General features: G+C 46.7%; 1 protein-coding gene and 1 long non-coding RNA gene across 2 annotated transcripts in view; one reads left to right on the top strand and one right to left on the bottom strand.

Moving 5' to 3' along the window:
* Positions 1-13,327, top strand: part of Maml3 (mastermind-like transcriptional coactivator 3) — a 417,347-nt gene that overhangs the window by 216,482 nt on the left and 187,538 nt on the right. The window lies entirely within an intron of this gene.
* LOC147996247 (uncharacterized) lies at positions 1,208-3,242 on the bottom strand. The gene is made up of 2 exons (XR_015671636.1): positions 2,904-3,242; positions 1,208-1,605 (listed from the first exon to the last, which is right to left on the bottom strand). It is a non-coding gene; the product is annotated as an uncharacterized LOC147996247 (long non-coding RNA).

Genomic DNA, 13,327 nt, shown 5'->3' with positions numbered 1-13,327 from the left:
CGTGAGTCCCTAGCGACTCTGAATCCCAGCAAGCTGGCAAGGACGCTGAAGCACCCAAGCACCAGTATGTCCTTGTACAACAGACACCAAACCACAACTAATCAAAATGCCGAGTTATGGGGCCCAGTGCCCATGGATACATCTACAACATACTCCTGCACATACATCTCGAGGATCATTTCAGTAGACGGGGAGTCAGTCTACTGTGAGGCTGTGTCTCCTAGAAGTGTCAGAAGCTACACCCATCAGTTGCATGACTACCTAGACAGGAGCCCGACAGGGACCAGAACAATAGACATACTTATCTATGGACTGGACAACCAGTCTATGGAGGAAAGGGAGCCTCTGCATCCTCAGCCCTAGACAAGGAACCACAGACAACTAAGGAATGCTGAACATGGAGAGACAGTCTTCCCCAGAGAAGAGCACACCGTCAGTTAGTCAGTACCAAATGATCATCTCTGAAAAGATATAAACAAGTAACATTACATAAGCTGAACAGGTGGCATTTATGTATATGCATATGTATATGCATTGTATATGCATGTGTATATGTATATATGTGTATGTGTATATGTATATGTATGTAACAGTTAGAGAAAAAAACAGGCCATGAATTTGAAAGAGAGCAAGAGGGATTGTACATGGGAGAGTTTAGAGAGAGGAAAGGGAAGGGGAAATGATGTCATATTTTCATCTCAAAAAAAAAAAAGAAAGAAAAGAAAAGAAAAGTCACTGGGTGGTTGGGACCCACACCTTTAGTCTAAGCACTTGGGGAGGTCTCTGTGAGTTGGAGGCAAGCCTGAACTTCAGAGCAAGTTCCAGGACAGCCAAGGCTATTACAGAGAAAGCATGTCTTGAAAAAACAAACAAACAAGCAAAGATTAAAAAAATAAGAAAAGTACTTAAAATATTAAGGTCTGTTGTATGTGAGTGTATACGTGTGCATGTGTGGCATGTGTGTGTGCATGTGTGTGGGAACAGTTCACTTCCCCATAGGTAGGACAAGGAAGATCCATCATCATTTTTGTAATTGTATGGTGCACAGCGTACCCATTTTCCCAGGCCTGAAATAAAGAGGATGCTCTGTGAATGGAATCATGAAGAGTGTCCCCGCCAGCGGGGACCCAGTTATTCAGGGTCCCGAAGAGGCTTTCTACCTGTGGGCCAAAATGGGGGTGAAGAGAAGAAGGAGACCAAGCAAAAGTTCTGTTGTCAAGGTCTCGTTTATTGGGATGAACATTGCAGCTTTTAAGGCTTTCAGGTAGGGGGAGTGACCTTTGTGAAATATGAAGGAGGGGGAGATGAGGGTATAGGCAGTGATAGCTGGAGGCAAAGAAGTCAGGCGATGAGGTCAGGTGGTGGAGACACTGGGTGTTGACTGAGGAGATAACTGGTATCTGCTCGAGCTGAGGCATCCCTTGAATGTTATACTCCTGTGCCGTAAATTCATGGGAGAGGCTTTATCCAACAATCTTAAGATTTATGGCAGTCATCTTCGGGGTGAGTCTCTGTGGCCAAACAGCCCAGAGTCACTTTGAACCATGCAGTCAAAAAGCGGCTAGGCCCAAATCCAATATGGCTCCGTGCATCTCCCCCATTTTTCTTTAAAAAAAAAAAAAAACCATTAGGTGGAAGTAGTGGTCTGAGAGAGATTAGACATGCCTCACAGAGTGCCCAGCTTGGCCATGGCAAGCCACTCTTGCAGTTGGTGCTTTATATAAAGTGGGCAATACCTGACCGAGTGTCAACAGTTAAAGCCATCGAAATGACCATTTTTTAATTAGTCATCATAGATGTTGAGTGACAAGGGGAAGTGACAGGGCGTGATACCTCTTCCACGATGGCAGGAGAGCCATGCCTGGTGGAGCCATGATGCCTGATGATCAGCAACCCTTCTGGGTGAAAGGCCTGGACTTTTGTCCAAGGCCAGCACAGAAGTAACAGACAGCTAGTGCAGGTCTGAGGCAGGTCTGTGCTGCTCCCAGAATTCTGTGCTATTCCAGGGCTCTAGGTAAGCCCCAGGATTGAATGCTATTCTGAGTGCGGCTGAGCAGTCTGCTGATGCTGGATGCTCACATGGGCCTGATGACCAGAAACCCACACACCCGCTGCTCTCTGTTTCCCTGCTCCTTACAGACACAGCTCCTTCCTGCACCCATGTGCAGGAGCTGCTTGGCAAATGCTGACTACAGCATTCAGCTCCATCATGGCTCTGTCCCCTGCGCCAGGAACCTTGGGGAATAGACAGGAATTTGGCAAGATTCCTAGAAAATGGATGGCGCCCCTGTGAGCACTGTGGATTGCGTTCCTCAGTGTTGCCAGACACACGCACTGCTGTTTCCCACTCCTCCTAGAGAAAGAAGGGCCATTTTGGAGCAGCAGCGGTTTAAATGGAACAGAGGGGAAAGCAATCCAATTCCCAGCATGCTCAGAACTTCATAACCCGGGAAAGAATTCACTTTCCTAAAACTTCTTCTTGGGTGAGAAATAAGGTAAATCTAGTGTCTAATTCCCCTGATTTTTCAGACTTAGCGGAGGCAGAAAACAGATCCATTGCCTTATTGACTGGTATCATTAATTCGAGGTGAGGGACCCGCGGGCCTCTCTGGAGCACGCTTGCCTTCTCCTGCCTGCTTGCATATTATACCTCTATCACTTTTACTCCCTCTCTGACTCCTTTGATATGGTAATGATCTTGCACAAGAAAAGCCATTTTTTTATGTAAGTACTTAAGGAATTAAAGGTGAGAGAGAAGGGGCGTTCAGAAAAATGACAGTTCGTCATTAACATATAAGTTAGTGCAGCCCTTGTGATGACAAAGCAAGGTAGCAGGCCAAAGGGAGCTAAAGGGTAGGACGGGCGGGCACCTCTGGTGAGGGCAGGGGGACAGTGTTACTAACCGGCTGGCTTAGTGCTCTCCTGATGATGTGTGCTTGCTCGAGGATTGATTTCCCTCTGCCCTCCACAGACCTGGCTGCAGCTAAGCCTTGTGTCCTCCACGTGATGCTGAGCCGAATCAGATTTTCCTTTTAGTTGTTCGATCACATTTTCCTTCCTAGAGCTTAGAAGGCACACTTGGGACTATATAGTAATTGCCTCCCCACACTGAACTGCTGATACCTTTATTGGATTGGCATAGGGTTTCAGAGGACTGTGTTTAACAGGCAGTGAGCCGCAGCAGTGCAAACAGCTCCGGTGTTTAAACAAGCATCCATTAGGCCAGGAAACAAGGCGATGCCACACCATTTGGTGCTCTGCAGTGCTGGTAGCTTGGGGTGAGCAGTGCAGCCACGCCCCCATTGGAGCATGACCGGATGGGCTCCAAGGAGAAACGCAGGATTAGAGACCGAACCCACTCTCTCTGGGTTTCTAGAAGAGGAAGGTGAAAGGGGAGGGGACTAGGAGTGTTGTGGCTAGGGACACGTGCAAAACTCATTAATATCTCATTATGTTAGAATTGCCATCTCCCTACAGATTGGCCTGAACACCGGCAGTAGCAAAGAACGGACCTGAGGAAAGCAGCCCCCACCCCTGCCTTTTGCAAGCCCCAGCAAGCTCCCCACGCTTGTTTTGCACCAAGGGAGTGGTGGTGTTGAATTTGTGAGGGAAGGCTGTGAGGAAAACCCCACAGGAGCAATAGCAAGCTGCTTGGGGGAGGGAGGCAGACAGAAAACTGTGGTATGTAAATACACAAAGTGGCCAGCTTCCAGTGTGCCAGCCGGAAGTGGAAGGAGAAAGGAGCGAGCCTAAAGATAGGAAACCAATGCTTTGCAGGTCAACCCCGGCCAACTGAAGTCGGGAAAGGGGGTGAGAAGCTTGAGGGGAGCAATGTGAGAATCGGGAAAGGGGCACAGAACTCCCAAAGCCCAGAAAGAAATGAGAGGCAAACTGGATCAAAGGGAGATGAGAAGGCGGCAGGGTTCAGCCAGAGAAAGTAGGAGCACTGTGTTTCCTAGTTGCCTCAGTTGGGTAAGTGGAGCACAAAGAAGATTCTAGAGCAGACAGAAGGTCTGCCTTGCCCATTTCCAACTGTGGCCTCGCTGCGCCCGAATCAGTCCAGCCTCGCTGAGGTTTAAGTCCCCCACACCCATGGTAGCTCTGTGGCCATGACATGTCCCAAGTTTAACTCCTCCCACGGAGCATTTACCAGGTACACTCCAGGATGCCAGCTCTGGGGCTGGCGCCTTAGAGATGGGATGTTGGAGCCATGCACCTCAGAGGGCAAGGTCCCTGCAGACCTTTAATTTTGCTGTTAAAGGGTTCACCTGTTTGTGTCTATGCAGATGAGTCCACACCCTCCCTCCCTTAACAAGAGACAATTCTGTAACAAGTTGTACCAAAGTGTAAAAAGTAGCCTGTAGATTTTGTTAGGAAAACATCTTAAAGTCATTCCATTAATGTTCTTTTACACTATTCATTTCTGGGCTTTGTTTTTGAGAGTTTTCTTTTCTTTTTTCTTTCCTTTTTTGAGATGGAGTTTCAAATACAGCAGAATAGCTTGAAATTCACTGTATAGCCTAGGATCGCTGTAACTCCCCAGTGCTGGGATTCCATGCCTGGTTTATGCAGTGCTAGGAAAGGAACATGGAGCCTCATACATGTTGGACAGGTGCTCTGCAAACCGAGATCCATCCTAGGGGTAAGATCTGGAATATCCTAGTTTGATGGGGAGGAAAAGCATTATTTAGAAAGTCTTACAACTTCCAGTTCATCATGAAGGGAAGTTAGGCAGGACCTCAAGGCAGGAACCTGGAAGGAAGCAGGGACTGAATCAGAGGCCATAGAGGAACTCTGCTTGCTCAGCCTGCTTCTAATAAAACCTGTTAAGGGATGGCACCGCCCACAGTGGGCTGGCCTTTCCCACATCTATCATTAATCAAGAAAGTACCCCATAGGCTTGCTTGCCTGCAAGCCAATCTGATAGAGGCATTTTCTGAGTTGAGGTTCCTTCCTCCCAGGTGATCCCAGCTTATGTTAAATGACAGGGAAGGAGGTGGAGGGAGAGGAGGAAGAGGAGGAGAAAGAGGAGGAAGAGGAGGAAGAGGAGGAAGAGGCGGAGGAGGAAACAAACAAACAAACAAATAGAACAAAACAAAGAAAATAACTACCTCAGGGAATCCTTATTTCTGCCTTTGACCCTCGGATATTGAAGCTCTGATATTCCAGCACAATGCTCACAGCCACAGTAGAACAGATGTAGAGACACTCAGCCCTTGTCCCAGGACCAATCAGGGGAGGAGAGATTATAGGTGTGTGACCGAAATCATGTGACATGATAAGATCAATTTCCAAATCTGATTTTGTGAAGACCCTTTGATCTGACTTATGGCAATATTTATTATGGGTTATTTTCATTATTTAGGTTTTGTGTGAGTCTCTATGAGTTTATATAGACATATACTTAGAGATCAGAAGAGGGTGTTAAACCTCCAGGAGCTGGCAGTCGTCAGCCACCTGACATGAGTTCTGGAAACTGAGGTCTGGTCCTCTGCAATGAACACTCTGAGCTGACTTAATGTCATCGTTAGAAGCTGTTTGTGTTCTTTAAGGATAAACAACTTGTCTCAGACTGGGCGTTAGTCTGTTGTGTACAGGAGTGCTTGTAATGAGCATTTTAAAATTAATGTATTTGATAATCACAATCAAGTTTATTTGGGTTTAAAAAAAAACAGGGCATGCAAATACTGCTGAGAAACAAATTTAACAAGCTCTTTTTTTCCCCTAGTGTGGCCTCTATGGTAAAAATAGTAAAATGTGACCTTCTATGTCTTAAAATTCATTATTTTTTTTGACAGTGAAGTTTTGATGCAAAAAGCAGAAGTAACAAGAACAAATCAGAAAATGACTTCGTGTCAGAAAAACACACTCCCTGTTGTTTACACACGTTGACTTTATTGAGCTTAATTCCATCAAACAAACAAAATGGAGAAGCAATGGTTACAGCAAACGAGGCTTCCAAGGCTTAACCTCTTGCAACAGGTCCGGGTGTGGAATGTTCCACAGGATCCTAGCCAAGTTCCTTCAGCCACTGTTTCCTCCTGCTCTGTCCTTTCCAGTGGGGTGGCCAGGACCCAAGCCTAGATTTGCACGTCTCCAATAATCACTTCCTAGCGGCTAAACATGTTTCCCATCGTAACTGCCTTTGCTCCCTCTCTAGGAAAGAGAAAATGGAAGCTAAGTTTTATCCAAACTTCCTTCAAAACAAAAAAAGCCGTGGCATTCAAATCACGCATCTGAAGCACAGGGGTTACTGACACAGTAGAATTCCCTTGGAAACAAAATGGGATGTTTGGTTGAAAAGAAAAGGTGAATTTCTAGCTCCTTCCGGACTTTTGCCGTGAGTAAAACGTGAAAATGAAATATCAGAAAATCCAAGATGAGGAGATGAGCTTCAGATCTTCCACCCCCCTCCAGTCCCCCGCCTTTTGCTGAGGCCGTATCTAAACTATCCCAGATGGCTGCTCTATTTTTAAAGAACTCCAGAGAAGGAGTCTCTCCCACCTCTTCAGTCACCCATCTCAGAAGCTCGTGTTCCTTGCTCCCAGGATGTTTTCTGAGAGCCCCGGTGGTGTGTGTGTGGGGTGGAGTGGGGAGATTGTCTTCAGATCGGGACCGTTTGGGATTTTGCCGTAAGGTTCAGGGGAAGAAGCTCAGGGTTCCAGCAGGGTCTTTCTCTCTCTAATCTTAGGATTTCAGTTTTGTGAAGGATCTTCTTGAGGGTCATTCCAAAATCCTCTTGGGCTTCTGATCTGTATAGCACTTCCAAAAGGAGGAAGCCTGAGTGAGTAAATAGTCATGTTTAGGACTCAGGAGAAGAACATCTTCATGGCTACATACACCTTCCCCGGGAACAGACTCGCAGAGGAAAGCGCTCATTCACTCTTCCCTTCCTTTCTCCAGTACTTCCTGGAAAACCCTCAGATGTTGGCTGACACTGAGACACATAAGAAAGGATAGCAGGCAAGGTCACGACCTCTGAGTCTGTACTCCTGTGGAGAAGGTGACCCACGGGGAGGCGTACAAGGTGAGGGGGCTATGAACTATGACAGGGGGAGCACCATAAAGACAGAACAGATGAAAGTGAGAGAAAGAGCTGGGAGGGAGGCAGGGTCCCACCTGGAGCTGAGTCTGCCCCTCTGAACAGATAGGGAACCTCAGAGTAGGCAGGCCATATTTGCAAGGGCGCTCTGGTACAGGAGAGGATGGGCCCAAAGGACTTTGGAGACATCAGGCCAACCAGCATTTCCTAAGCCCTGTGACAAATTTAACTTCGATGAATGTGAAAATCTGTAGAAATTTAGACAGAACAGCATGATATGACTTTTCTTCTGTTGTTGTTGTTGTTTTGGGGGGAAGGATAGGTTTTTGTTTTTGTTTTTGGCTTTGGGGTTTTAGTTTGTTTGTTTTTTAGAGACAGGTTTTTCTGTATAGCCCTGGCTGGCCTGGAACTCACTATATAGACCAGCCTGGTCTTGTACTCACAGAGATCCACCTGCCCCTGCTTCCCTAGTGCTGGGCTTACTTGAAGAGGATAGACTGGAGAGGGTAAAGTGGGAATTGATGACACGGCCAGTACATTTACTGAGGTTTGGAGGAGGGTGGGGCCACCTCTGATAAAACCATGGAAACTCATGAGAGTGACAGGTGTGGGGCCTGTGCGCTGGCCACACCCACGTACCTACCACTTTAACAAAATATGAAAAGCTCAAAACTTAGAGAGTCACGTTTCTGTTTTTCAGGTGATTTGCCCTGAGTGCCTGTCTATTCCACACATGGAAAATATATGTGAATCCTTGACTAAGAAATGCTAAGGAGAGACAGGAAACCTTAATAGATGGATCATAGCATTAGAAGTAATCGCAGAAGTCATTTTCTCCTGCCTTCCACTCATAAAAGAAATACCTTTACAAATACCCGGCACATGAATGCGTAGCCTGGTTAGGGAAAGTTCGAGCGACAGGAAGCTCATTAGCCTCAGGAGGCCACTGGGAAACTTAATCTATTTTCCCCCAGCTCCTCCAGAGATAGAAGATGGGTTCTTTCCCCTGTTATAAGTAACCCATGATCTTAGTTTCATGTCCGACCTACGAAGGTTAAATGGAGTTCTTTTCCTACTAGGGGACCATCAACTATTAAGGGGGAGCCACGCCCTTCCTGTCCCTCACTTTTCTCATTCTCTGTTTAAATATCCTGGACTTCCCCACGTGACCTGCTTCCTGGGTGACTTTCTGTGGCATCTCAGTCTCCCAGAGGCCACTACAGCAGAACACACGGGTGTCTCTCGGATTGGAGACTGTAATTCATTAATATTCATTAGTGCAGCCTAGAGCTCCAAAAGATTAGACTGCAAAGCTGCCCACGAGGGGTTTTCTAGACCTAAACACACAACCTTACAGATGCTCCCAGCAAATCTTTTTTGGTAACCTGCAGGAGACTGGTTTGAAACTTCTGGAGATTCAACAGCCATACTAAGAATCCAATAAAAGCTTTGGATTGCTTTCTGAAAAACAAAACAAACCAAACCAAACCCCCCCCCCCAAAAGCCCCCCACAAAACTCTTAACCCCTAAGCCATCTTTCTAAGCCTCCCTCTACATACAACTTCTCAGGGTCTCCAGAGTTCCTAAAATCCATTTTTTTTTTTGTAAGCCTTCATTTTAAGAAGTCAGCTGTACCAATATTCTGTAATCCTGATTCTGTCATTCAGAACCTTATGTCTGCATTATCTCTGTGTCTGTGGCAGGATGCCCACAGGGGGCTAGGAGCACTGTGGAAATTCTGCAGTTACAATCAAACTGTGGAAGAGGAACGTGGCGGAATCTTTAAGCTCTGTTGGCGGGTCATTTGCTTCTGTGACCTCCATGAGCCTCTACAGCCCCTGGCCACAGTGCCCAGCCTCACTTTGGAGGTGTGCTACTCCACATCTTTCATGATGATGGCATACCTTATTCGAGTCCCCTCGAAGGAGAAAAGTTTGTTTTGGCTCACAATTATGAAGGTTTCACTCCATGGTTCTCTGGGCCCGAGGTTTTGTGATGGCTGAATGCCGTGTGGCAGAGTGATTGTATGAGGAAACAGAATGGGTAGGGGAGGGCCAGAGCGTCAACAGCGCAGTGACTTCACTTCCGCCCATGAAGCCCCACATCCCTCAGTTCCGGTAGTGCCACAGGCAGGCCAGCCAAGCCTTTGGGAGACATATAAGATCCAAACCTCAGGCTGGGAGAAATGCTCAGTTTGTAAGGTGCTTGACTCAAAGGCATGAGAACCTGAGTTCAGTCTCTGGAATCCACACAAAGGCAAGGCATGCTGGCACACATTTGTAATCCCAACACTGGGGACACTGAGACAAGCAGATGCGCGGGGTGTGCTAGACACACAGCCTAGCCCAGTGGGGAGTTGGACCAACATGGACCCTGTTTCAGAAAGTGAGGTAGAAGGTGCCTGAGGAGCAGCACTTGAGGTTGTCCCCCAGCCTCTATATACACACCACCCACCCACACACACACACATACGCGTGTGTGCACTCCAAAGCGTGAAAGTGGGCAAATGAAACATAAAGATATGAGAAGAGGTTGTGGTGGAACAGAGTGAAGGTAGGGGCAGCGTACTGTAAAGATTCGCAGTGACAGCAATGAGGTGTTGGTGGCCTTCTCTGATTTTTAAGCTGAGGCTAAGGTGAGGTAGAGAGCACCCAGCTGTCCAGACACTTGTTGGGTTTCCTGGGAAGTGTGTGATTCTGTCAGTGGCTCTACAGCGTTCCTGGAAAGCGCTCATCTGAGGGATCTGTCATCACCGCAGCTTGCATGGGTGGCTTGCCTTGCGTGGTGTCGTCCTCTTTGGGATTGGATTAGTTGAGCTAATGACAGTGTACGATTAGACCTCTGCAAAAACAGACGCGGAACTGGTTTGTGAACACCACAGAAGATTGTCTGCCCTGATAGGAAATCCGGTTGCAAAGAGCACTTCCTTCCGTGCCCTTGGAGGGAGCCCTGTTCAGAGGGATACCTTTCTCTACTTCCTCAACGACTGAAGTGCTGTCGGTGGGGAATGAGAAATGCATTTCACTCTCAAGCGGAGAGAGCTAGCATGGGAAAGCATGGACCTTGAAATTCAAACCTCAACTCAACAGAGCTGGCTCTGTGACCCTAGGTAGTTTATTTAGTCTGTGTCAGTCCCAGGCTCCTCGTTTCTATAAATGATGCTTACCTCACACATTTGACTTCTTGACTTTGCCTGGCATATTCTCCCTCTTCCTCTCCCCCTCCCTCTCCCCATCCCCCTTCCGTCCTCCTTCTTCTCTCCCTTCCACCCCCCCCCCTTCTGCTCTCGGCCTTAGAACATGTTGTCTGATGATCACTTTGAGAATCTAAGTTGTGGCTAACTTGGCCCTGCCCTGCTATCAGTCTCCCTTCAGGTTTTCACCAAAGTTTTGATTCCAAAGGAACTCTGTCCCCACCCCCTCCCTGTCTCACCCACACACCTCCTCAAAACAAATTTCACTTAAGATGAAGGAGAGGTAAGGATTTGTCCAGGGTAATCCCATGCGCCATTCAAGGTGACTTGTCCCTTGAGGTGGGGAGTCAAAGGACACCCTAATGCCATTTAGTCTCTGGTTTGCTAAGGTACTTTGGGCACACACAGACATTCTCCTGGGATACACCATTGCAGGAATCCAGTAGTTTCTGGGTCGCCTTAAGGGTTAGAAGGGAGGGACATTTTTGGGCTAGTCCTTGGCTAATGTGCTGGAGTAGAACGTAATGAGACAGACACATACTGCCTATGCAAACTCTGAGGCCATCCGAAAATAAAGTTTAAAAATAGACACAGGCCCACTAACCTTGTCACTCTCCGAGCCACCGAATATCGACTAGACACGGCCACCTCTCCTTGCTAATATGGAAGCTGGCTTAATTAACTCAGAAAATTTTGCAACAAGAATCTGTTTCCAAAGAGGAGGGTTTTTTTTCTCCTCTTCCTGCTAGCTGACATTCCCACAGCAGTTAATTCAAGAGGCTGTGTTAACACGTTGCTGTTGCCAATTGACAACTGTAGTATTTTCCTGATCACGCTCTCAACCCTTTCCCCTTGCTCCTCTGACAATTGAAACCAGAGTCATAAACTACCCAGAATGATTCTGCAACATGGGAGTCATTTGCATGTCTTTGGAATATGGGAGGCTGATGCCTATTTTGGGTAAATATAAGCCTCCCAGTTGAGTGAAGGTAATTGAATGATTTCGGATTTATTGCGTGTGTAGTTGCTTCTCAGCCTATGGTTTTAAGCAAGTTCGCGGTCACATCTGTAAACCTGAGTTTGATATTCGTATTGGCTCATCTCAATTGAACCTAAAATATGTGCAAATTGGGGTATTAGCGCCAGATTTGGATCTTTTGTCTATGAAATCATGTCTCGCTGCAGCTGATACTCCGGGGCAGTGCTGAAGGGAAAGACGCTTTTGACTTGATTCCAGCTTGTTTCATTTTCCTTTTTAATTGATTTTAGTCCCATCTATAATTCCCTCATCAGATCCACTGTGAATTTCCCTCGTGTTGTGGTTTGTGTTCTCAGAGCTTTGCTTTTGTTCCGTTAGGCATTTTGCTATGTCCTCTTTCCCTGCCCTTAGTTCAGAGGAGACCTAAGCTCCGATTGCTGTGCCGTTTCTGGAGTGATCTGCCACCTTTATGAGATTTACTGTGGTCATCCCCCCCCCCCTCCATTTCTTCCTCATGCCCTCCCTCCCTCCCTCCCTCCCTCCACACAATATGATTCCTTATGAATTAAAATCAAGGTTCCCGGAGCTGGTTGCAGGCAGAGCCATTGGCAGCCCGGGTATATTATAGTGAATAATACTATTACCTGCCTCTCTCTGTTACAGGTTCTTCCAGGCGGACTCCGCCTTATTCATCTCTACAGCGCCAGCTTCTCACACAGGGCCCAGTGCATAAATGATGTTCCAGGCATTGCCACTGAAGGAGTGAATTAATTTTTGCAAAGCCTTTTATAATTTATAAAGATACTCCACATAGCAGCGTGGGGTGATTGTTTTTTAAGGCTTTGCTGAAACCATTTCCTCCCTCATTTCTTTATGGTTGTGAAATTGCTTTGGAATTTGGGAACACTGATACTTTTAGTAATGTCTTTCATGAAAAGCCAAAATCTAAATACTTTTTTTGTTTTGTTTTTAATATGAGGGGCTGTGGGAGAGAGAATAGAGAGAAGGAATTTGTGACTGTTTTTTTTTTTTTTTTTTCCTTGTGTCCAGAGTTCTTTGGGATTTTGGATTTTGTTTGCTGGGTTTTTTGTTTGTTCGTTTGTTTTGTTGTTTCTTTTTCTTTGCAACTGCCCTTTAGAGTGCTCTGACTCCTCTTTCACAGAGGTGAATTTTCACAGGAGCTAGAATGATGTTCGAAAGGAAATGAGCCAAAGAGCTAAGGGAGAGAGAAAGGCTGTGTGCATTTTAGATTTGTGTTTTGACTTGGACAGTGTTCAAGGTTGTTCCGATTAACCGAATAATCTCCACGGCTTCTCTATCAGCACTGTCTGGGCTACTCATCCTGGCCACACCTGCTGGACCTTGGGAAAGGCTTCAGCCCCATCTCACACCGAAGTCAATGGAAATGCTGACCCCACAAGGTCCCTTGGCTCTGTAGCCCTCCCCGGCTACACACCTACCTCCGAGAGCCCAGAGTTAGCTCCCAGCAACGAAGCTTTCCTTTCTTAAACGGCTTCATCCATCTGCGCTTATCGCTTAATCTTGAGTTCTTTCCATAAAACTCAAGTGTAGACGTCAGAAAACAGCCGTATTACCGCTTTTCAAAAGGGTCCTTGGAGGGCTATGGAGGTGTACGCATGCGCATAAGCATGTGTAAGGCCCTGGGTTCCATCCAGATATCCCAACAACCACAAAATCTTACTGGGGCTAGGTACTGAGTACACAAAAGCAGACATATATAAAACTCTGAAAACCAGGAAGATTTGTGACATTTATTAGAACAAAGGCATATTCGGGATTGTGACTCCAAAAAAGAAAATAGCGGGAAAATGTAGGTGAAATAAACCCCAGAACATGCAAGCCGGACAGCTGTTGAGACGCCCCCAGCTTGTTTCCTTCAGGTAGCGGTAGCTCCACTCCATGCCTCTTAGAAGCCGTGATCAGTGTGTTTCTACACGTACCTCATTTCTGACTGATGTGGGCATACAGAAAGCTCTTTTAGTAAGAACTGTGACTCAGGGCTGGAGAGATGGCTCAGCGGTTAAGAGCACCTGAATGCTCTTCTAGAGGTCATGAGTTCAATTCCCAGCAACCACATGGCGGCTCACAACCA

The sequence above is a fragment of the Rattus norvegicus genome, chromosome 2 (genome assembly GCF_021556685.1).
Source record: "Rattus norvegicus strain SHRSP/BbbUtx chromosome 2, alternate assembly SHRSP_T2T, whole genome shotgun sequence".
Lineage (NCBI taxonomy): Eukaryota > Metazoa > Chordata > Mammalia > Rodentia > Muridae > Rattus > Rattus norvegicus.
Note: the sequence above shows the minus strand (reverse complement) of the source record. Positions and strands in the feature narration are given on the sequence as shown.